This window comes from Thermobia domestica, chromosome 9, assembly GCF_964235325.1.
Source record: "Thermobia domestica chromosome 9, izTheDome1.hap1.1, whole genome shotgun sequence".
Taxonomy (NCBI): domain Eukaryota; kingdom Metazoa; phylum Arthropoda; class Insecta; order Zygentoma; family Lepismatidae; genus Thermobia; species Thermobia domestica.
In genome coordinates, this window is record NC_137462.1 from 59,758,132 (window position 1) to 59,782,348 (window position 24,217).

Below are 24,217 nucleotides of genomic sequence, written 5' to 3' on the forward strand. Positions count from 1 at the left end.
AAAAGTAGATCAACAGGATTACTCATACTGGTAAGCTTAATGGCACTAAATTTTGCTCTGACACGAGGAAATGTAAGGTCATTGAATTTGGTTTAAAAACTTAATTTCTGAATTCTTATTAAATATACTTATTATGGTATTTAAATATGCAAAATATTTTGGATAGTAACTTATTCTGATCCTTTTCAAGAAGCTATTTACAGAAAAGGCAAGTCTTTATGCACATATCCTGAATTTTCTCTTGAACTTAATGTTGCGTTTACGCAACGTTGGCCTTTCGTGTTGTCTTTTCAATTTGTTCTGACCTGGTACTAGCGTAAGATTCACGGAGTTCTGTCGTACTTGTTAATGTTAATGTCCATGCAACATATTCTCAACACTAATAATACAGTATAGAATTGTTTACTATACATAAGAGGTTCATGACATTTGGGCGCAAAACCTTTTATGTAAATAGGTTTACCTATCTACATATATTATACTGTATTTCATAACTGGAGCTCGGGTGTTTAGGCACTAAAATATGAAAGTAGACACTGGAAATTTAGAAAAATTTCCACAAATAATTTTGCAAAAACTAAAAATAACACCTTGAGCACAGCAATGTTTCTGCACAATACACACAACTTGTCTCTACTAGTTGAAAGGAAATGGGAAAGAACTGCAGCAGACTCTCGACTATCCGGATCGCAAACATCCGGTCTCCGTATTATGGGGCTTAGTTTTAAAAGAATATTTCTTTTTAATAAAATAAGACATACGTAATAAGGACATCTAATATGTGTAAAAAAAACGTAAGTTTTTCGTTAATGTTCAGTTATTTTAATGATGTGACTTAAAATGTGTACATTACTGTACATATTTTTATTTTTGCACTTTCCTTTTGTATAATAAATTATTAAAATGCATGACACAAAACATAAGAAATGTTTATTAAGTACTGGCCTGTACCAAGAGGTCAGAAAAAAAGAATAAGAGTTCATTTTGGAATAAAAATGGTGTTTTTAGTGTTATGTATGGGCGGTTCAAAAAGTGAGTATTTATTGAATGCTTTTTTATTATTCAATATGTCCATTAGGCCGGATAGTTGAGATTCTATTGTATTAATAGAAAATTATTTCACATTTCATAAAAATTGGCACTTATAGGCACTAACTGTACACTGAAATAGGAAGAATGGGCCAAATCAGATTTACTGTAGGCACCCTGTGAGGCTCCAAAATAAACTTCTATCCTTTATAATATATCTAACATAAAGGAACGATATTGGTCGATTTGGCGCTTTAATGATTAACTTCGGAGGACACTAAAAACAGGACTTAATACACAATGCAACGCTTCGAGGAGAAGACCCGCCCAAGAAAAGAAAATATATTCAGGCAAATGAAAGAATTCGCCGTATTGTACAGAATTTTTGAAACTGTTGACATTGTAGAATGACTAGCTGGGTTTGACCCATAATTTCGTCATGGAATGATAATGTCATGGTAAATGAAACATAAGACAAAACAAATTATTAAATATGTATGTTAGATTTCACTGTTTACTTCTTGTTTCACTGTTATTTCCTGAAATTAGGATATATTCTAGAAACAAATAATTACACCCGTATATTTTCCTCCTGCATTATACGAAAATTTACTAGAACTAAACTTAGCATTTATTGGAACTAAGAGTTGAGTTGAGTTGATTTTGAGTTTAACGTCCCGTTCAGCAGCGAGGCTATATGAGACGTGGACCTACTGATTAACGTGGAATCCGAACCACATGAGCTCCCGCCGGGAATCGAACCCGGGACTCCCACGCCAAAGGCGCGTACGCTAACCGCTTAGCCACGGAGGAGCTCTTATTGGAACTAAGACTTTCGTTACTATTTACCATAGGACATACTATTACAGAACGAAAATTTAATTTTTGAAGATCGCTTTTTTAAGAAAATTGGGGTCAAGTTTCACCTTTCTGAATTTTTAAAATCTTAAGTTGTGCAGTTATTTTTTATGACAAGAGTTTTTGTTATATTAGTGCTTATGGTCAAGGCTTTTAGTGTGTAAACATCCGGGTTCTCGATATGAAACACATTATTACCCACTTACGTAGATTAACATATTTAGATATACGGCTTTGCGCCGAAACGTCTCGCGACCAAACGGCCGCGCCTAATCGTCTGCGCTCAAACGTCCTGATCCGTAAATACGTGGATTAGAAGATGAAGAAAAAGGAAGAAAGCATTAATTGTAGAGTGTATATAAAGTTGATTTTGAGTTTAACGTTCCTTTCAGCAGCGTGGCTATATGAGACGTGGGCCTACTGATTAACGTGGAATCCAAACTACATGAGCTCTCACTAGAGTGAATATAAAATCCGTGCTAAGTGCCACAGCGAAAACATTGAGTAAACAGCTTAGATGTTACTTCAGAATTGATGGGAAATATAGGTAAGCGCATTCTTCTGGGGATTAGTTGTACTACTTCCACAGTGAATACTAGATGGACAATTTTCCACTGAGTACTGTTAGGCACATACGCAAACATTTTTACATTAAACCGAACTTTTCCATTTTTGTTTCTTAGCACGGATTTTATACGTCTACAATTATCTGAATGTTTCGAGCAAATATATGCATTCTTGATGGAGAGTACTTCTTCAACAGATTTACCAATATTGTGAGATGAACTTTCTTTGCTTATGGAATTTAAATGCAATAATTTACGGTATTCAAATAGGCCTATACGTTTTATGTAGCAAAACGTGGAAACAGATTTTGAATGACCCTGATGCACCGAAGAGACTTTATATACTGCCGATGATAATATGTATTTTTATGCAAGGTAAAGGAAAATATTTGTGAATCTGTTTCTGTAAATTTTGTGGTAATATACACATTAAAAGATAAAAGCTTGTTATTAAACGACAGATCTCAATTCTCATGAAACAACCAATATTATACGGGAAAGTTTTATTTATAAAATATTATAGTTGGGAAGCAGAAATATAACCATATATTTAAAAAGAATGCACGTGAAAAACAAGAAAACCTTAGCAAAAGGAATCAGTAAAAAATGAAAAATACTTGATTTTTGGAGCGCTAGCATTTTGAACTTACTGGGATTAATTCAGGAGTATTCATTCACAGAATAATTTTCGACGACTTTTTCACGTTAAATGTGTCTTATTATCAGTGCTAATTGAAAGTGGGTATTTTGCAACAAGTATAGCTAAACATAATATTGTGCACACCTGGGGTTGTCAGCCCTAGCCATATGCCGGTTGCCCGATCACACGTTCTTGAAAAAAAATTACAAGAAAGGAAGTCAGACGTTCGATTATTTGTTTCTCCGGCGATGTCAAATCTTTTACTGTCAAGTTGAATGACAACTCTATGACACTGGCAATAAAATATAAAAATGAAGACTCAACAGTCATATATAGTCGAAATGAACAGAAGCATGTCTCAAATCAGTAACCAAAAGTGGTACAAATTTATAATCAAAATACGGGAGGTGTAGATCTTAACGACATCGGCGCTGCGAACCACAGGATAGCAATAAGAGTATACAAAACGGTAGCAGTCATTAATGAAAGGCATTCTTTATAGTCTACTTGTCAACGCTTGGAAATCCTACGATATCTGAGAAGAGGAAAAGTTATTCTAGGTAGATTTTATGTCCACAATACTTTAGTCACTACTGATATATATATATATATATATATATATATATATATATATATATATATATATATATATATATATAAAGGAAATGCAAACAGAAAGTATTTCCATAAACCCTGAAATATATTTTCAATGAGTCTCTTCTTCTACCATGTGGTACAACAATCTTTCAGTTCCAGAACAAACTGTAATAATCGTTCTCAGGCAATTTATTTTTTGCTAAGTGTACTGTTCCACTATATTCACGCTGCTTTATGCAATTACATAAGAAATAAATAATTGACCATTTTTAAATTACTTCACTATTCTACACTCTTCAGGATGCACTTTATAGGATCTGGTATAAACTTTAGATTCACTAGAGAGTACAAGTACTGTTAAAACTAACATACTACAAAAAGAAATGAAAAATATAATTTACCCACTAAGCATTCTAGATTTACTGTTCATCATGGACTCAACAGGCGGCTCTTGAGAAAAGTCATATTGATAATATACGCGATATATAGGAATTGTTGATTTTTAAAACCTCAAGAGCCGCCACTGCATAGACTTCCAACTATTATATTACAAATGAAACGCACACCAGAAATACCTGTAAAATATTTCAATGATTGTAGTTGAGCAAAGTTACTTTAATATTGTTCCAAATTTCTAAATTTAGACAACACTAGTTGCAATGCCCCATTTTCGCATGTGAAAATATGTGAAATCCTTTTCCTCTTAGGATTATATTTTGTCCCCCGCCCTGACGATTACCAAGGCAGCTGACATGATAGGAAGAATAAGGTTAAAAGCAACGAAGCCCAAGCCTTCGTTGAAAGTAAAGTAATGAGTGAAATACATACGGAAGAACAACGCCTTAACCGCCCTTCTTCCCTAAACTTGTACTTAAATATCACACTTGTTCCCAATCATCAGAGCGACCTCAAAAAGTATGTATTCCACATTAATATCGGTCGTTTTCAAGAGCATTATTTAGTTTCTCCCCCAAATCAGTTAGTAGTGATTCTGGCTCACTTGGTAGTGGTTACGATTCGTTATTTGTGACTGTGATGAGTATAAATACAATGTCAACAATCTGAACATATGTCATAAAAACTACAGTGCATAAAACACAAACCAATTTGTGCTAGGTGATCACTAAAGACCACGAATGCTATCTAAACGAGTCAGGGCAGGAATGCAGCAAGCGGCAGCGAAGGAGTGCATCCGTAGGGAGCAGGTACGTCAGCGATGGTGAGTATACGCATAAACGTGGTCGTTTACAACGGCTCACTATAAGTCACAATGAGCCCTCTTCACTCCCTACGGGTGCTAGGAGTGTCTCATCCCTACAGTCTTTTTTACAGACTTTAAGTTTGGTTGAAAATGTTCCAGGTGTTCTACAGTTACGCTGTAGCATACATAAATACATACGTACATTCTATCTATAGATAGATGCCTCTTTTCTCCCTGAAAAAGGAGAGGCCGCGGTGACTCAGAGGTAGAGCGTTCACCTCTGGTGTGTGGGGTTCATGGTTCGATCCCAGCTAGCGCCAAGCGAACATTGTGGTAGACAACCATCATGTGCGTGGGTTTCCTCGGGGTTCTTCCGTTTCTTCCTACTTTTTTCATCCCACCATTTCATTCATTTCTCATCATCACCGTCTCCTTTAGCCCAATCGGCATAATCGTGGGACGTAAAACTGAAAGATTTCATTTGATTTCGAAAACGCTGGTACTTGTACTCATTTATGTCTAATGAGGAGTTTATAACTCAAGTTTTATCTTTCCAACTTGACGGGTTCGTGAGATACTGACTTTCGCAAAAATTATAACCTCGCTCCTCCTTAGGATATACATTTGAATTAATTTAATATCATATGAGCATTGGGAGGCCAAAGTTGATAATCATGTCAAGTACCATTTCAATTGGTTTAGTAGTTACTACATGATGCTACCAGACAGAAAGTCATTTCCTTTAATATAATACATGTTTGTACTTGAAAATAGTGCTCAGACGAAAACCATTAACGGTCAATATTGCGTAAATGCAACATTTTTCTTGGTTCACACACGGAATAACATATTTTCTCTCTTCATTTACGTTCAAACTGGGTCCAGCATGCTACGATAATACTGTAACATGACTGAAGTTAATTGGTAAAGGGTAAATTATATTTTATTAACTTTGATACCAACATTTTGTAGATTTTCATACTTCAAATGGATATAAAACTTAATTCCCACTCTGGTGCTGTTAGGTCGTTCACATTTTTGTCACAAAACTATATCCTGATAAAATGTTTCTCTTAATAGGACAAGTAGCAATGTGTTAACTCAATAACAAATACTTCCTACTTCGAGTCGTGAGAAAATTCTTGTAAATGTAATGATAAGCGGAAGAAATGACGCCACCAAAAACTAGGAAGAAAAGGCAGGTGGACAAAAGTAGTAGTCAACTCGAGAGAGTTTTGAAGTGACCACGAAGGCCCTAAGTTCGTCTTCGTCGTTCTCAACAACTAATCTTGGTGAGTACATGCTGATTATGAATCGATAACACAGTTCTATCATTCGGCTTAAATACCAACTTCCACTCATATAAAAAATTTTAACTTCTAATTCAGTATGACAGTTATCGCTTTTGTGATAAGACCACAGCACCAGTTTTTGGGTAATTATCTAAATCTGATGCCTCTAGTTTTAATTATCCAATTAAAACATTATCATTTTTCACATTATTGCTCCATCTAAATTAAATGGTTAAATTCGTTATGAGACTGCATTCTAATTTGCCCAATGTTAAAATGTTGTTATTGTCTGAGCTGTGTGGATATAAAACATGTATGTCAACATCCAAATTTTGATCCAATAAGCTGGCATACGTTAATACTATTGGTTTCAGGCCATGAATAATACAACTTATTTCGATCCTTAGCCTTTAATGGGTAACTGCTTACCTTACAACTATGCTAGCCGATTCTTCTCTTCAAAAATCTGGAGTTTCATACAAGTATACTTCCGTAGTGGTCGGAACGCAAGGAAAAAGTTTTTCGAGTTTCTTAAATTAATATATTCTTAGCCCTTTGTGCTACAGAGTAGGTGAAGATGTTTAAGGTTTGGGTTAGATTGCTTCATATTTCTGATCTAATTTCCCGTACCGTACTTGAGATGATAATTTTCAGATTAATGTCCCACGTTTATGTCCGTTAGGCTAAGAAAGATGGATAATTAATTCAAGTGAATGACGAAAGAAGAATTGGTGGAATATGAAAGTGGGAGGAAACGGGAGAACCCCGAGAAAACCCACGGACACGATGTTGTTCACCACAAACTAACTTGGGCGGGAATCAAACCAGGTACCTGTCGCACCAGAAATAAGCGCTCTCCCACTGAGCCGCCGTGCCCCTTATTCCCGTACTTAACTTTCTTCTTATTACGCACCTTACATTACTTACTCATATCCCTAATATGTATTGTATATAGGACATAACTAATTAAGTTACGCTTTTACACTAACGTATGAAGTGCAAGTTTTAGTTTTATATATGTTAAGCTTTAACATAGTCAAAGTAACTAATGTTTCAAAATTGTAATTGAAACCATGCCCTGGCTCTAAGAAACCAAACCTAGTTTAGGTCAATATATATATAAAACAAATAAAAAAGATCCTATAAACATAGGGCGAAAACCCCATCGTTTACGTGCTATAGGCTGCCGAAAACATGAAAAAATGTATTCTAAAGGTCCATAGCTCCAAAACTATGGGACCTACTGTAGTCGGGTCAAGACTTCACTTAGGAACTAGTATGGGCTCTATCCAAAAATACATGTTTTAGAATCCTAAGGCACTCACGCATCAATTGTTATGGAGGTAGTTGGAGAGTACTTTATATCATAGGCCCGTAGTCAAACTCCCTTTATAAATATTGTTATGGAAGCACCTCAGGATTCTAAAACATACATGTTTGGATAGGGCACATATTAGTTCCTAAGTGAAGTCTTGACCCGACCAAGGTAGGTCCCATAATTTTGGAGCTATGAACATTTAAAATTCATTTTTTCATGTTTTCGGCAGGCCGGAACTTTTTTGCTTGTTTTACTCTCAGGAATCACTCCTCTGCTTTTGTACAACGTATGTAACGCCATACTATATATATATATATATATATATATATATATATATATATATATATATATATATATATATATATATATATAACGTAAACAATAAAACTCAGAAAGTTGAGGAGTCTGAGCACAATAGATGTGAAAACTATATAAAACTTACAGAAAAGAAAAAGTGAACTTGTTACTTTTCATGAAATTCCTGCTAACAAAAGAAGTGTAATATGGTATTGTCAAGTGTTACAAGCTGTGCTGAGTTGAGTTGATTTTGAGTTTATCGTCCCGTTCAGCAGCGAGGCTATATGAGACGTGGACCTACTGATTAACGTGGAATCCGAACCACATGAGCTCCCGCCGGGAATCGAACCCGGGTCTCCCGCGCCAAAGGCGCGTACGCTAACCGCTTAGCCACGGATGAGCTCTTGTTACAAGCTGTGTGTTGTGGAGCAGCACGTATTATTGAAATTGAACAGAAACTGTAGCAAATGTAGAAAGGCAATGAAAATAATGAAATGGAGGAAGAATTACAATTTCAGATGTGAAGATCATGTTGATGGTGCGAAATGTCATTGACAAACGTCGACAGTGAAAAGTACTTTTTATCGAGGACACGAAGTAATCGAAAGAGAAGGACCTAACGTTTTTAGGGACATCCTTGTTTACACGCATGCCTATCATCGCTGACGCGCTTGCTCCCTACGGATGCACCTCAGCGGATCCACCTCTGCACTCCTGCCCTGACTTGGTTAGTAGCATTCTTGTTTTTTAGCAGCCATCTAGTACAGGTTGGTTTTGGTTTTTCACACTGTGGTTATTATGGCGTATTTCCGGACGCAGCATTTATACGGAAAACGGTAAAGTCTTTTTAAAGTGAGTGTGCACCGAGAGATTCTTAAGAAACATTTCCTAAGATACTGGCAATGAATTTCCTCCTAAATGACAAACAATTTCAAGTTTTTCAGCCTGAAATTTTGGATGTACTCTGCTGTACAAAGTCCAACAAATAAATAAAAAGTACTGCCTTGTCTGTGGTCTGAGTATAAGGTTCACTTAAAATAGAGAGCAATTTCAAGGAATTGAACTTGAAGGTACCCCCAAAAATTGTTCCTCCGAAAAAATAATATTTCTGAAATCACAATGATGAAAGAAATTTGATATGCGTCTATCTGAAACAAATTGTTATTGATCATGACCTCATAAACCGATAACTTTGTTTACAAACATAAACCGACGTAAAGTGTAACCTACCTTTAATTAGCAATAATAAAATAACTATTTCCAACCTACTTATAGCATTATCGGAGAATATGTACCTACAAACCCCTAAATAAAATATCAACATATTTTGCTGGCAATGCTAATACGTATTGCTTTGAATTGCTTAATTATGTATTACTAATATTGATAACCATGATGAATGGCATATGATCTGTACGCTAGTAGAAAAACGAAACAGCACTTACATCACACAGTAATATCTTATTGTTAATATGTGCCAATATAAATATCAAGCATAAAATTTTACTCTAATATCTAAACTAATGAAATATTTATATATACTGTACCTTCACCCACTTAAAACATTCTCACTTCGCAGCAGAAAATAAACGCCAATCGCAATCGATTATCGATGTTAATGACTCGATGGAGTGCGTTGCGTTTGTCTTCTCAGAATACGTGATTATACAATTGATCGAAATAATACAGTGATTCCTGTTTTTAATATGAGAATACAAATGAAGTAGCATGTGAAACGATTGTTTTAAACGCTCTTTCACCTTTTACAATTATTTTAATGCAAATTACGACAGTGGGTACAGTTTGCGAGTCCGGATCCATCTATGCATACGTATATAGGGCTCCCAGGCATTCACACAGTCCCGGATCTACATCATTTGTACCCCTCTATCCAAAAAATGTTTTTAAGAAAAAAAATCAAATATCCGTTTTTTCTCAGAAACATAATTTAATGTCTATTATCCGTGAGATATTTAACAAAAATATATTTTATTATCAGCAACATCATAGGCGTGCCCACCAAAAATTTTCTGGGGGGGGACAGCACCCTTCACTCAACATTGTGGGCCAAAATTAAAGAAAGGACGATGTCATTGCACCCCCCTTAATTTTCAAAATGTCACATAACATGAATAAAGTGTTGCAATTTAGGATAGATAAATCCTATCAATGGTGATAACAGGTTCTATTTCAGCGACACAAACAATCCTATTTATGGTACTGTTGACAATATTTATTATAATTAATGGGATTTCCAGGGCGATTATATTAATTTGTAGGTTTCATGACAGTACAGTACAGTATCAGTGACTAAGCATATTATTCAAGTTCATGTTTTCATTTATGATTTGTATTGTTTCCCATTTTGACACTAAAATTGGGTCTTTATGTGTCCTGTTAAAAAGCTCCAACCTCTGATAATATCTCTAGCCATATGAGCCCAAGAAACGTAGATCCTTCTTCAAAAAGCCGCAAAACCCCAGCTGCTGATCCTGAAGATGTGTTGACAATTCCGTCAGTCTTCATCTTTTGCAACGTAGAGAGAATTTCTTCATAATGTTAAACAACTTTCGTTATTAGACTAAGTCTACAAATACACCTAGTGGGACACAAGGATTTAATGTTTACAATGTTTAAGACGAGACCACAAGCATGAGCCTCGATTAGAGCAGAAAATCGTGACCTCACTGAAAGTTACTGCGAAAACAGTACTCATAGTTCGTGCACTCACTGCAGTTTCTTACTACTTTCATGCACTACAGACACCCTTAATCACAAGATTAGTACTGTGAGCTCCACAATGTACGTACAAAGCAAGAAGTTGCTGTTTACATATAATAGATGGGACACTAATTCCAGAGCCATCACTCGTATTTCCAGAGCTATCATAAACTTGTCCACTGAGTTGAGCAATTGAAAGCTGGAGTCTCATCATCTCATCCAGAATAACTGAAGCTATAAACTCACCAGTAGTTTTTTGATATACTGTAGAACACAAGAAAATTTTCATGAGAACAGATATTTTCATCAACTTAACTGGCACAAACATTTAATTGTTCTTCTTCATTCACATCACGGGAACCATTAGACACGATAGAGAACAGAGGAGGGTTTTGAGATTTGATTTTGTTATATTCTTGGCTTATGGTTTCGAGATTTCATTCTGGATTTTAACATCCATGAAATTACATATCTTCATGTTTCCCTTTATCCGGCTCTTCAATTGTGGAAAATCTTCAGAGCAAAAGCTCATCAACTGAAATAAATTCCTGAACCGGGAGTCATGTTTTCTAAATGCGAGTCCTTGTCTTGCATGATAACGTATACTTGAGATTATATTTTTTCCAGGAATTTCCTGGCTTTCAGTTGTTCATCTAAAATTTGCCTGTTTAATTGGTTTTCTATTGTTTTTTTTTCTTTTTTATCTGCGTGTAGCAGTACAGCCAGTTTATGACATTCTGAAGTTTCGTGTATACTTAATTTCTCTTTAGCCTTCTTCCAGTTGCAAAATCCTACAGTAGAGAAATCGTCTTCGATGGTTTTAGTAAGAACTTTTTTTTTTTTTAATGTTTTTCAAGATGTCCATACAATAAAAACAGAAAATGACGCTAATTTTGTTTGGGTATACGTGCAGCCACGGAAGGAAGCAAGTTGGCACAAATTTCAATGTTCGACCTTTCAGAGACTGCTGTGGAAAATTTGTAGATAACACTAAAGTCTAATTGGGCTTTGAAAGGTTCGAAAGGTGGGGAAAACTGAACCACTTGCTAGACGTGGAGATTGAGAGGATTTTGTCTATAGACACTAATGGTGATGGTGACCAATACAAGATTTGAATTTCCATTGTCAGTTTCAGGTTGTTATCCATCAGCTGAATTATCATTTGAATTAATTTTTCTCTTCATTTTTTTCAACCGCGGCACTGCTTTGGCCCACGTGCTGTCTTCTTTGCTTTTTCTTATGACAAATTGATCCATTTCAAACAATAAAACAACACTAAACAGAAACAAGAGATGAAAAACTTCATATTAACATTATATTCACAGTAACACATAAAACAGCTGTCTAAATAACGTTACTGTTGGAGAAAACACGCTGCAAAATATGTCCTTTCAAAAACAGTGGCGCACTTGCGCACAGCCCAGTTGACGAAGTTCAACAATACATTAGAAAGAACACGCAAAGAGACCTACGTTACCCGCACCCGAAGAAAAAGATCTTTTTAGGCAGGTTTTGAGTTATATTTCCGAAGCTAAACAGTGTTGTAAGTCTTCCATCGATTGTCGAGGTTGGCACGATAATGGTGGTATTTTTACACGAAGCCAATACAGCAAGAGTCGATATATTAAATAAAAAAAGATCATTCCACATTTTCTCTTTTTTCTTTGTAATGCTATAAGTGTAGAGGAAAAGGAATCTTTTTAGATACGTAGAAAACATTTTTTCTGGCAGCTACCGCTTTCTTGGAAGACTAAAGATAAAATCTCAAGGCAGAAATATTTGAAACTGAGCATGAAACTTTTAATAAGTATTAAGTCAAATTCGAAATATTTTTGCCTTGGAACCAAGTTGTAAATCTTTCACAAAGCTGTAGCTGTTCAAAATGAAAAGACACACTAAGAATTGCGTACTTTCAATTAGACTCTACTATTTTCATAAAGATACTAGCTCACTCATACAATTAATTATGTCAGTGATAGGTTATATGGTGTTCATTGGGCCAAACACTCCAAACAATAAAGATTCATCTTACACTGGAGAAATAATGCTTCGTTTTTCATTATCATTTGACCATAAAACAAATGCCGGAGAGATATACTAACCTCGTATACAAATGTGCGGTGTTGGGATGTATAACTCGTTGAGATATGATGCTTTACTTTTTAAATTTTCAATACATCCACGTACTCCTAAAAATGTAATAAAGAAATAACGTCCATTTAAAAAAATATATATATTCAATTATAACTCAACTATCTTCACAAAATTTGCAATCGATCAGTGAAAACGGCATCTTTCTAGAGCTTGTAGTTTTCGAGATATCATTGTTAAAAGAAGTTGCCACAAACATATAAACGTTTCTTGATCACAAACATATACGCGTAGCCAGGCCCGTATCCAGGGGGGTCTAGGAGGGACACCCCCCTAAATTTTTGCAGGCCCTCTCTAAAAATTTCACGGTAGGCTTGCAAATGAACTATAATATGGTGATGAACTATAATATGGTTGGTTCGGGCCCCACCCTAACTTCAGCCGGACCCCCCTACATTTTTGGGCTGGCTACCGGCCTGCGCGTAGCATTTTAATATATAGATATTTCAAAATTTTATTTTTGCTGCAAATGAATGTGTGCACGCTTTGTGGTAGTTTTCGACGTAGCTAATACAGTGTCGCTGCATTCTATACTTCATTTATATTCCCTGATAATTGTTACAGAATTTTCTTCAATAAAACTGTAATTTCTTTCAATTTCAGGAATTATTCATTGACAATCGACGTTCCCATTCCAGTATTTCATCATTTTTGCCGAGGTATTTGGGGAAGAATTCCTGCTATACAATTTTCAGGGGGAGAGGGCAATCCCCTCCTAGAAAATTTCTGGGGGGGACGCGTCCCCCTCATCCTCCCCGGCTGGCACGCCCATGGCAACATTCATGGGCACCTGAAGGAGAGGACAAAGTGTGGCCCGGGCCCCCCTGGTTCACGAAAATGTATTAAATTTCTTAAGATTTTCTTAATACAAAAAAATCATCATCATCATCATAGGTATTCTGCCTTTATTGGCAGGTCACTTGCCGCAGCTGAGAAGCTTCCATGCTCCATGTTCCTCCGCTAACCTTTTCGTCTTCGCGTATGATCTTTCTGTTTTAATATCATCCATTAATTGTAGTCTCCTTCGCCCCTCCCTCTCTTTCCCGCCACCATACCCTCTGCGACGTCCCTCAATATACAATCTCTTCTTAGGCAATGTCCCAACCAGTTTCTCTTCCTCTTCGTAATAATATCTAAAAGTGTTCTTTTCTCACCCACCATTTCTAACACTCTCTCATTCGTTTTCCGCTCGACCCAACTAATTCTTTCCATTCTTCTACACACTCACATTTCGAAGGCTTCCTGTCGATTTTCGTCACCTTTACGTAATGTCCACGTTTCCGCCTCATACAGTACAACATTCCACACGAAGCATTTTATGAGTCTTTTTCTCAACTCTTTGTTCAAGGTCCCACTCTTTCTTTTAAAGGCTTCTTTCGCCATTCCTATCCTTGCTTTTATTTCACGTTCGCATTTCATGTCATTACTAAGAATACTACCCAGGTATCGAAAACTATTCACTTGTTCTATTTTCTCCCCTCCTACTTTTATATTTGACACAGACCCCTTCGTTCCAATCACCATGGCTTTTGTCTTTCTAACATTTATTTTCATCCTATATTCTTCAAAGCCCTTTCTCATTTTTTCTAACATTTTATTGATTTTCTTTTCAGATTCTGCAACAAGCGCCATATCGTCTGCAAATCTTATGCATCTAATCATTCAACCTCCTACCGAAATGCCATCATCATCATGCAGGCTCTTTTTCACTATCTCTTCTAGATAGACATTAAATAGTGTTGGTGAGAGGCAGCATCCTTGTCGAACTGCCCTTCCAATTGCACTCTCTTCCGTCAGTTCTTCTCCTATCCTAACACTTACTTGTTGGTTCATGTATAAGTTTCTTATGAGTCTTCTATCTTTCCATTCCAACCCTATCTTTGTTAGAACTCCCAACAACAATTCCCAATTCACGCGGTTAAAAGCCTTTTCTAAATCAATAAATACAACATACATCTCTTTCCCTTTTTCTATAAATCTTTCACCGATCGCCCTTAATAATCCAATAGCATCTCTTGTGCTCTTGCCTCTTCTGAACCCGAACTGCTCTTCCTCAACATCTTTATTTGTTCTTCCATATAACCTTCTGTTCAGTATTCGGAGCAGAATTTTAGCTGCATGAGATATGAGACTAATAGTTCTATGATCCTCACATCTCTTTGGGTTCGATTTCTTAGCCATCGGTATCATGATCGTTTTCAGAAAGTCTCTTGGCCATTCTCCTGTTTCATATATTTCATTGCATAGTCGCCACAATTCTTTCTTTCCCTTGTCTCCTATATTTTTAATGAATTCGATTGGTGTGTTATCTATTCCTGTTGCCTTTCCATTCCTAATCTCGGATATAGCGTTTTCAAACTCATCCCGAAGAATACTAAAACCTTTATCATCCTCGCCTACTTCATTTTCCTATCATCATACAAATAAAAACACCAAACATAATATAGCAACCAGGTATTTGAGCCCTCCATTAGAAAAGTTTCTTCGGGCACCCATGTCAACACTAAACTAATAGGAATAATCTATTCTCTGTCATAAACTTTCGATGAGTGCTAACTTATTATTTATTTAATTCTTATATTTCAGCAAAAACAAAAGCACAACTACTGCATACTATACAATTTTATAGGGTGTCCCAGACTCTTAATCCGACAATATGGGTTACAAATTTCATGAGTTTTGAACGAAACCGTCTCCTAACATCTTAAAAAACAGTATTTTCTATTTCTTACTACCATTGCTTCAACAAGGTAAAATTGGACACAACCGACTATAGGGTGCAGGAGTCTGAATAAGCGGTATGTAATGTGGACAAATAGCGTGTGTGTCATACGTATGTGTGTATGGGGTCCCGTTTCCCTCCACTTTCTTCACTCCACCATTTCATTATTTATTATTATCATCATCATCTCCATTGGCGTACCTAGAATATTTTCCTAGGGGGTGCATGGCCCCTTTTATATATATATCGGGTGTTCTAAAAATGGCGCCCACGGACCACAGAGCACTATTCTACAAGTCAAAATAAAGCGAAAATGTTATATGATGATATGCCCTCCGGGGCCTCCTTCAGCCGCTATGGCGAATCAAAATTTCACAATGTGGCAACGTCGCAGATTAACTTGGAGCCATTAGCATTACTCTACGAATACAATAAGCAGTTGAATCGATTGCTACACTAAAAAGTGATGCTAGTGTCAATCAATATCGACTTTAGCTGCCATCTGGAAAGAATTGATATAACTAATTGATAGATTGGTAGCAGGGGCGTCATTTAGGGGGGGCAGGAGGGGGAAATTGCCACCCCCAAGAGTTTGAGGAATACATATACTTTAATCGATTGTCTACTAATATACTAGTACAAAACGTGAAAGTCTTGTGTCGATGGTGCCCTTGCCCCCCTCAATACTACTCTTTTGTTGAGAGGAACATAACTACAGTGTTGTTACTCTCATACCTTCCATTTAATCTAACTGTGAACAGGGTTTTTCCAGAAAATTTTGTTCACAAAGGTGGGCTACTGTGGGACATTATTTACCAAAGATTACTCTACATAAGACTGACATGTAATTGCAATCTAATTTTAGTTCTGAAAAAGGGGGAAGCCTCTCAGAAAAATACCTGGTTCTAAACACCTTTAGGATTACTGTAGACATCAACCCTTAATACCATAGGAACGCAACAATCGGGGATCGAGGTATAATATATTTGTGTCTTTATATATCGTAAAGGGTTGTATAGATGCGTTTACATATCCGCTAAGAATTGCATTCAATCTTGCTTTAAAAACATGCGTTTTTCCGGATAAATGGAAATCATCTATAGTTTGCCCAATACCAAAAACCAATGATAAACACAAAATAAATAACTACCGGCCTATATCAATTTTACCTACTTTCGCAAAGATATTTGAACAAATCCTATACCGACGGATAATTGACCACATCCAACCCGTAATCTCACCATATCAACATGGCTTTATCTCACACAAATCAACAACAACAAACCTTGCACTTATCACAGACTTTATAGCAAATTCGTTAGATGTAGGATGTCAGGTTGATGTAATATATATAGATTTTGAAAAGGCATTTGACAGAGTCAATCACAAGGTACTATTACATAAGCTAGGCGAATATAATTTCTCTTCTCCCTTGATCAAGTTCTTTTCCTCATATTTAAATAATCGAAAACAAACTGTTATCTACAAGGAATATAAATCATCTGATTATATTGCATATTCTGGAATTCCCCAGGGCTCTAATCTAGGTCCATTATTGTTCCTTTTATTCATTAACGATCTCCCTGATCATATATTATTAAGTAACAAATTGCTTTTTGCTGATGACCTCAAAATAAACGGTAGGATAAGGACCATCCATGACTGTCTCGATTTACAACGTGACATGGAAAATATTGCTAATTGGTGTTCTCTTAACAAACTTAATGTAAACATAAACAAATGTAACATTTTATCGTTTACCAGAAACAAAAGTCAAATAGAGTTTGATTACTCAATGAATCGGATCTTACTAAATAGATTACATTCAGTCAAAGGTCTTGGAGTTATATTTGATACGAAACTGACATTTAATAACCATATAGAGAACATAGTTAACGAATCTCTCAAGATGTTAGGGTTCATAATTAGAACTGGAAAGGAATTTAACAATAGTACTACACTAACAAAAATGTATTATGCCTATGTCCGATCAAAACTGGAATATGCTGCTGTGATTTGGAACCCATCGCAACAGCAATACAGACACCAACTGGAAAAGGTCCAATCTAAATTTATTAAATATTGACGTACAAGACAACTGGAATCTATCCATATTATGAAAATTATCTAACATTAATAGACAACTTCTGTATCCCTAGACTTGAACAAAGGCGAAATGCGACAGATTTGATTTTTCTCCATAAAATAGTAAAAATCGAATTTAATTGTACGGATCTCATATCAACATCTGTTTTATTGCAAAAAAGCAAGGACCAACGTATTATTGAAATCACCAATTTGCAGAATGTGTTCTACTTATAACAAAATATGTATCAAACACAAAGAAATTGACATCTGTAATATGAACTCTATGTTTGAGAAAACTGTTGTAAATGTATTATGTAATACACCAACACTATAATTGGGCTTATGCATGTTGTGTTGATGGCAAATAAATAAACACACACACACACACACACACACACACACACACACACACACACACACACACACACACACACACACACACATATATATATATATATATATATATATATATATATATATATATATATATATATATATATATATATATAAAGTGAGCGTGTCTGTATGTTCCAGCATATCTCTGAAACGCCGAGCAATTTTAACCAAACTTGGTACACGTATAACTTACAATCTGGAAGAGAGTGCTGTCGAGATAAAACACCCCTAGCATACCTGAGGGAGTGAGAGGAGGGATACATTAAAATGATTGAAAATGACCGGTATTAATGTCGAATTCATAGTTTTCGAGGACCATGAGCTGATTGGTGTCACTTCCGACGTGCTTTCAGTTCAAGTTCAGCCCCTACGCTGAATAGTCTAGTTATTTAACGAGAAAAAGAGGCCCAACCTAGAAAAAAATTCCTGCCAAGCTGGAAATGGTGTCGTTCGATTCATTGTAAAATACTGAATAATATACTGAATAAAACCCCACCGAAATCCACCTTGGGGAAACTTCTACAGGGTGGTTCAAAAGTCATTCATAAAAACAAATTTGTTTTACACGGACGCTGAATGAAAATATTTTCACAGCCTATAGACACATCATAGAAAGCTAAAAATGGAGTCACTCGATTCATTTTATAAAACTAAATAATATAGTAAAACCCCACCGAAATCCACCTTGGGAAAACTTCTACAGAGTGGTTCAAAAGTTATTGATACCGACTACATAGTCGCTGAGCAAAAAACAATACTCCCAAAACCCAGAAACAAATCCTTAAGTGCTGGAAATAGCGCATTCGATTTATATTATTTCACTAAATAACATATTGAAATTCCACAAAAATCCATCTTGGCAAAAAATGTATAGGGTGATTCAAAATTTTGTGAAATCGAAAAAATATTACTTACTCTCGCGCTGATAAACTGGAATGCATATTCTAGAGATAAATCGTTAAACGCTAGAGATGATATGATTTTAGGATTTCTAGAATGCTGAATAACATTGAAACGTATAGCAACCGAATCCATCTTGGTGAAGATCGTATAGGGTGGTACGAAAATAACTGAAATTGAAAAAATGGGCACATTCCATATTTATTCCTAAGCTAATAACAGTACAATAGTCTTTATTTTTAACGTTACTCTACCTAAATTTTCATTTTAAAATTTCTACTTGTAACACAGAAAAATCTACTACGTAATATTAGTGTTGATGATATGTCTGATGCGCTTTTTGCTACTATGTTGATGCTAATGCAACTATTATTATTTGTTTCATATAAAACCACTATAAACGAAGTATGAGACTCTCCAGCCTATATACATTCAAGTCAGACACTTCTAACTGAAGCAAGGATGTGTGCATAATCTGCGACAATCAGAGTGATAGCACCAAGGATTGTTTAGTCACTGTCAGAGAAAAAGGACTTAGAACTATTAAAACATTTGCACAAGAACGAAATGACGTCAAGCTTCTGCACCAATTGGAATGGATATCACAGTCAGAACTGCACGTTAAAGTTCATGGGCCTTATGCAGAGTCGTTCTGACGCGTGATTAGTGTCATACTAAAGAGTTCGACTAACATGTGTTTCCTCCGATAATCAATCCTTTAGTCTGATGCTAATCATTCGTCAAAACGATTCTGCATAAGGCGGCATGAGTCTTGTAGAAGGGATTATACTAACTCTCGACGAATGCGTAGTCCTGGAAGCTATTCTAAAGAAACTAACTCGCCAATTTAAAAGCGATTGCGCTCAGAAGGTGAACCATTCAACTGGGAAACTGACTGCTTCTTATGTTGTGAATCTTGTGTTGATCTTCAGCATCCAAATCGTGTAAAATTTCGCAAAGCTCAAACCATACCTTTTCGTGATCACATACTTGAAGTACGTACAGAAAAGGGAGACATGTGGGGAACCGAAGTTGCAGGAAAAGCCAATCAATGTGTAGATTTCATAGCCGCTGGTGCTGTGTATCACAAAAGTTGTCATGAAAGATTCCTTGCGAAGCTACAACCACAAACTCAAACAGGGACCCGTAAAGTGCCACCGTCAACATGTACTAACCCTAAGCAGGAAAACAAACTTCCAGGTCGTCAGAAAGATCCAGAAATGATAAGTGCCTTTGAAGATCTGTGTGATTGGATGGAAAGTGATACTGAATGGCATTATATGACTATAAGTGATATTCACTTAAAGATGTGTGAAATAGTGGGAAATATATAAACATTTATTCCCCTAAAAGACTGAAGCAAAAGCTATTAGAGCATTATAAAGAACATATTCTAGTCAGTTCCAGTCAGGGAAAGCCAGACATAGTATCTTGCGAGATATGACAACATTTATCATAAATGAAATGTGACATACGAGAAAACAAGATAGCCATGAAGACGATACCACAATTATAATAATCACGGCAACAAAGATCATTAAGACTGACATCCGGGAAATGAAATTTGACCTATCGATGTACCCAACTAATAAATATATTAGAAAAACGAAGGAAGGAACTCAGTACCCCAATCATTGCATACCATTCTGAAGTGCTTCACGTCATCAAAACAGAAAGAAGAGTCGATTGGCCAAGCCATAGTGTACGCAAGCAGACCATGTTCTGTAACACCGCCAATAATGTTTGGCATGGGTGTGGAGGTAGACCATGTTTTGGGGTCAAAGTGGCTTATTAATGAATTGAATAAGCTGGGATTCTCTGTTCCTTATTCTGAAATTGTGAAATACAAGCAGTGTGTGTTGGCATCTATTAGCGAGGAGAGCACTGTGAATGAGTTCTTTCCTTCAGATTTTGTGCAGTGGTCAGCGGATAACATAGACCACAATATCCAAACACTTGATGGGAAAACACCTTCCATGGGATGTGTATAGTCGCAGCCTCAATTCCGTCTGCCACTTGCTTCAGCAAGCATGAGACAGCAGTAAAAAGATTCTCAGGGCGCTTTCCAGCTCAAGAATTAAGCAAAACCTTGGGAACTCCAATAGAACAGTATTCAGCCCGTGAAGTGTCTTCACTGCAGTCCCTTAAGCTAGTTTCAGTCGTTACTCTTAATTTTGCCCAAACCTACCTCATCAATAAATCTTGACATCATATGATATATCAGCAGAGTAATTCGCAGTCCTTCACACCAAAGGCCTGGTTGGTCTGAATACATGCAGGATCTTTACGTAACAAAACAAGCTTCTAAAGCTGACATCCATCTTTTGTCCATAAATTGATTTGGCACCTTCTGATGAAACCTGCATATACTCAACACTTGTTTATGTAGAAAAGCAAGCAAGTATGCTCAAAATTGACACACCATGCATTACTTTCGACCAGCCTTTATGGCTGAAAGCATTCGAAATTATAAAGGAAAATAACATGAATATTGTAGGATTTCATACACTAATGAGCTTTATAGAAGCATAGGTGCAGTAATGGATGATGCGGGTTTACAAAAAGCTTTTCAGGTCAATTATGCAGAAACCGCAGTGATCCACATGCTGAGTGGGAAATCTTTCTTCCGAGCGTTGAGAGCACATTTTCTAACTGAAGGCGCCCTGATGAGCATACTGATTTGTAAGATATTGCCTCCATCACCTCAGATTCATGATATCAACGAACAAGATACAGTGACTCAACAGGCAAATCGCAATTCTCAAAGCAACCTGACAGAAATATTTCAACGCGAACCAACTTCAACAGAGACATTATATCCCGAATCCATGCCTGTACCAATATCACCAAGAACATCCTTGTCAGTCTCCCAGTTCACGGCTCTCTCCAACTTTGTCTCACCATCCGATCCACATGGGACCACTTACTGTGCCTAACAGATGAAGATATGAATGATCTTTCTTCATTGTGTGCCTTGATCGAATCCAAGGAAGTCAAGATGCATTGAAGATGCATACCAAAGTCCCTCTTGTAAAAAAGTAAATGAGGCATTGAATTTCGCTTATGTCGTATTTGTCAGTTGCATCGAGGACAGCTAAGCTCTAACTCCAGTATCTTGACTATGTTCAAATCATGAAAGTGTTTATCAGAGTTGAACGAACTAGTGACTGGAACCTCCATCTTTATGCGATATCGCGAATGCTATATCTTTTCCTTGCCACTGGTCATAATCATTATGCTTAATGCTGTCGATTGTACTTACAAACAATGATGCAGCTTCAGGAGGAACATCCATGGCTTCATAATCAGTTTACAGTCAATGGGTACAATACAGTTGGTAACTATGAAGATTTAAGATTTTGGTATTCTTCCTTCGTTCAACGTGATTTTTCTAATATCAGTGATATTTGAACTACCCTGTAGAAATTTTCCCAAGGTGGATTTCGGTGGGGTTTTACTATATTATTTAGTATTATAAAATGAATCGAACGACCTCATTTCCAGCTTTCTATGATGTGTCTATAGGCTGTGAAAATATTTCCATTCAGCATCCGTATAAAACAAATTAGTCATTATCAGTGACTTTTGAACCACCCTGTAGAAATTTCCCCAAAGTGGACTTCGGTGGGATTTAACTATATTATTTAGTATTATAAAATTAATCGAATGACTCAATTTCCAGATTTCTATGATATGTCTATAGGCTGTGAAAATATTTTCAATCAGCGTCCGTGTAAAACAAATTTGTCTTTATCAGTGACTTTTGAACCACCGTGTAGAAGTTTCCCCAAGATGGATTTCGGTGGGGTTTTACTATATTATTCAGTATTTTACAATGAATCGAATGACATCATTTCCAGCTTGGTAGAAATTTTTCTAGCTCAAAGTGTAAATTTCCCACACTAGAAGGTAAGACCCCATAGGGGAATACCCCGCCAAGTGAATTTTGTGGTGGACAAACACCGTGTGCGTGGGTTTCCTCGGGGTTCTCCCGTATCCTCCCACTTTCTTCATTCCACCATTTCAATTATTTCTCATCATCACCGTCTCCTTTAGCCTAGCCGGCAAAACCGTGGGACGTAAAACTTAAAGATTTCATTTCATTTTCCCATAGGGGAAAAGGAGGGGCGACATATAAAATGATCCAAAACGGCCTATATTAGTGTCGAATCAGTATTTATTTGGGTCACTGAGATAAACAGTGGTATTTCCGAGGCTGTTTGAGTCCAAATCCACCCCCATTAGCACTCCTAAGGGGCCGATGGTAATGTGTTAAAATAATTTAAAATGACCGATATTTTCTATTATTATCCAATCCATAGTTTTCGGGGTTCTGAAGTTGATTTTTGAAAGTTTTGGTATCCTTTAAGTCCAAGGTCAGCTCCCAATTCGGGTAAGACACCCTTAGCATTTCTAGGCGAGATATACAGTGATCGAAAACGACCAGTATTAATGTCGAATCCATAGTTCTCGGGGCGCTTAGATAAATTATGGCACTTCCGATGCCGTTTAAATCTGATTCAAGCCCTCATTAGCATTCGATAGGGAAAGGGGAGGTGAAATGATGGCATGTAAAACTATCGAGAACGACTGATATTAGTGTCGAATCAGTAATTTTCAACGTCGCTAAATTAATTGGTGGCAGTTCTGATGCCGTTTAAGCCCAAGTTAAGTCCCCGGTGGGGGCAAGACCCCCTTAGGATTCCTAGGGGACTTGGGAGAAGACATAAAATAATTTAAAAAACACCGATATTAGTGTCGAATCCATAGCTTTGAGTCGCTTAAATAAAGAGTGACACTAAAGATGCCATTAAAGTTCAAATTTAGCCACCATTAGTACCTTATGACCGAAATTAGTATCAAATCCATTGTTTTTGGGGTCCTTAAGGTGGTCGATGACACTTCCGATGATATTTAAGTTCAAGTTAAGTGTTCAGTATTGATAAGACCCCCTAGCGCACTTAGGGAGAGCGGAAGGGGATAGCATATAAATGATTGAAAATGCCCGATATTAATATAGAGTCCATAGTGTTTCGACGAAAAAAAAAAATGTTCCTTCAATAAATTAAACTATTGTATAATGATTTTTAAAACTTACGTAAGTTTCATCGCAGAACTTGATGCATTAAATCAGTAAAAGAAGTAGCAATGAATTTAGGTTACTATTCAATGTTTTTATGGTTCATTCACTTGCTGACTCACTGCTACATCTCCATTGAAAATCTTTCGATCTCTCAATTTATTGCTCTGAATGTATAAAAATAAAACAACGTTTCAATTGTTTTACTTTTGGTACTGCTGTTGCCATGGTTAATACCAATGCCTAGTACAATATTAAAATACTCTTAAACAGTATGGTTAGAACGCCTTCCACTTTTCTTTAAAATTATACAGAATGAAATTCATTTCCTGAGCCCCAAGTAAAATTTCAACAATAAATC

At 36.4% G+C, this 24,217-nt stretch overlaps 1 protein-coding gene across 3 annotated transcripts in view; it reads right to left on the reverse strand.

Annotated features, from left to right (window-relative positions):
- Usp30 (ubiquitin specific protease 30) overlaps positions 1-9,496 on the reverse strand; it is a 58,045-nt gene extending 48,549 nt beyond the window's left edge. For 2 of the 3 annotated variants that reach the window (XM_081771187.1, XM_081771184.1), the window contains exon 1: positions 9,346-9,496. The gene's annotated coding sequence lies outside the window, so the exon portion shown is untranslated. Of the gene's footprint in view, positions 1-9,243; positions 9,267-9,345 lie in introns of those variants that run through there. The other variant, XM_081771186.1, reaches the window with a different exon arrangement.
- Between the last annotated feature and the right edge of the window lie 14,721 nt (positions 9,497-24,217).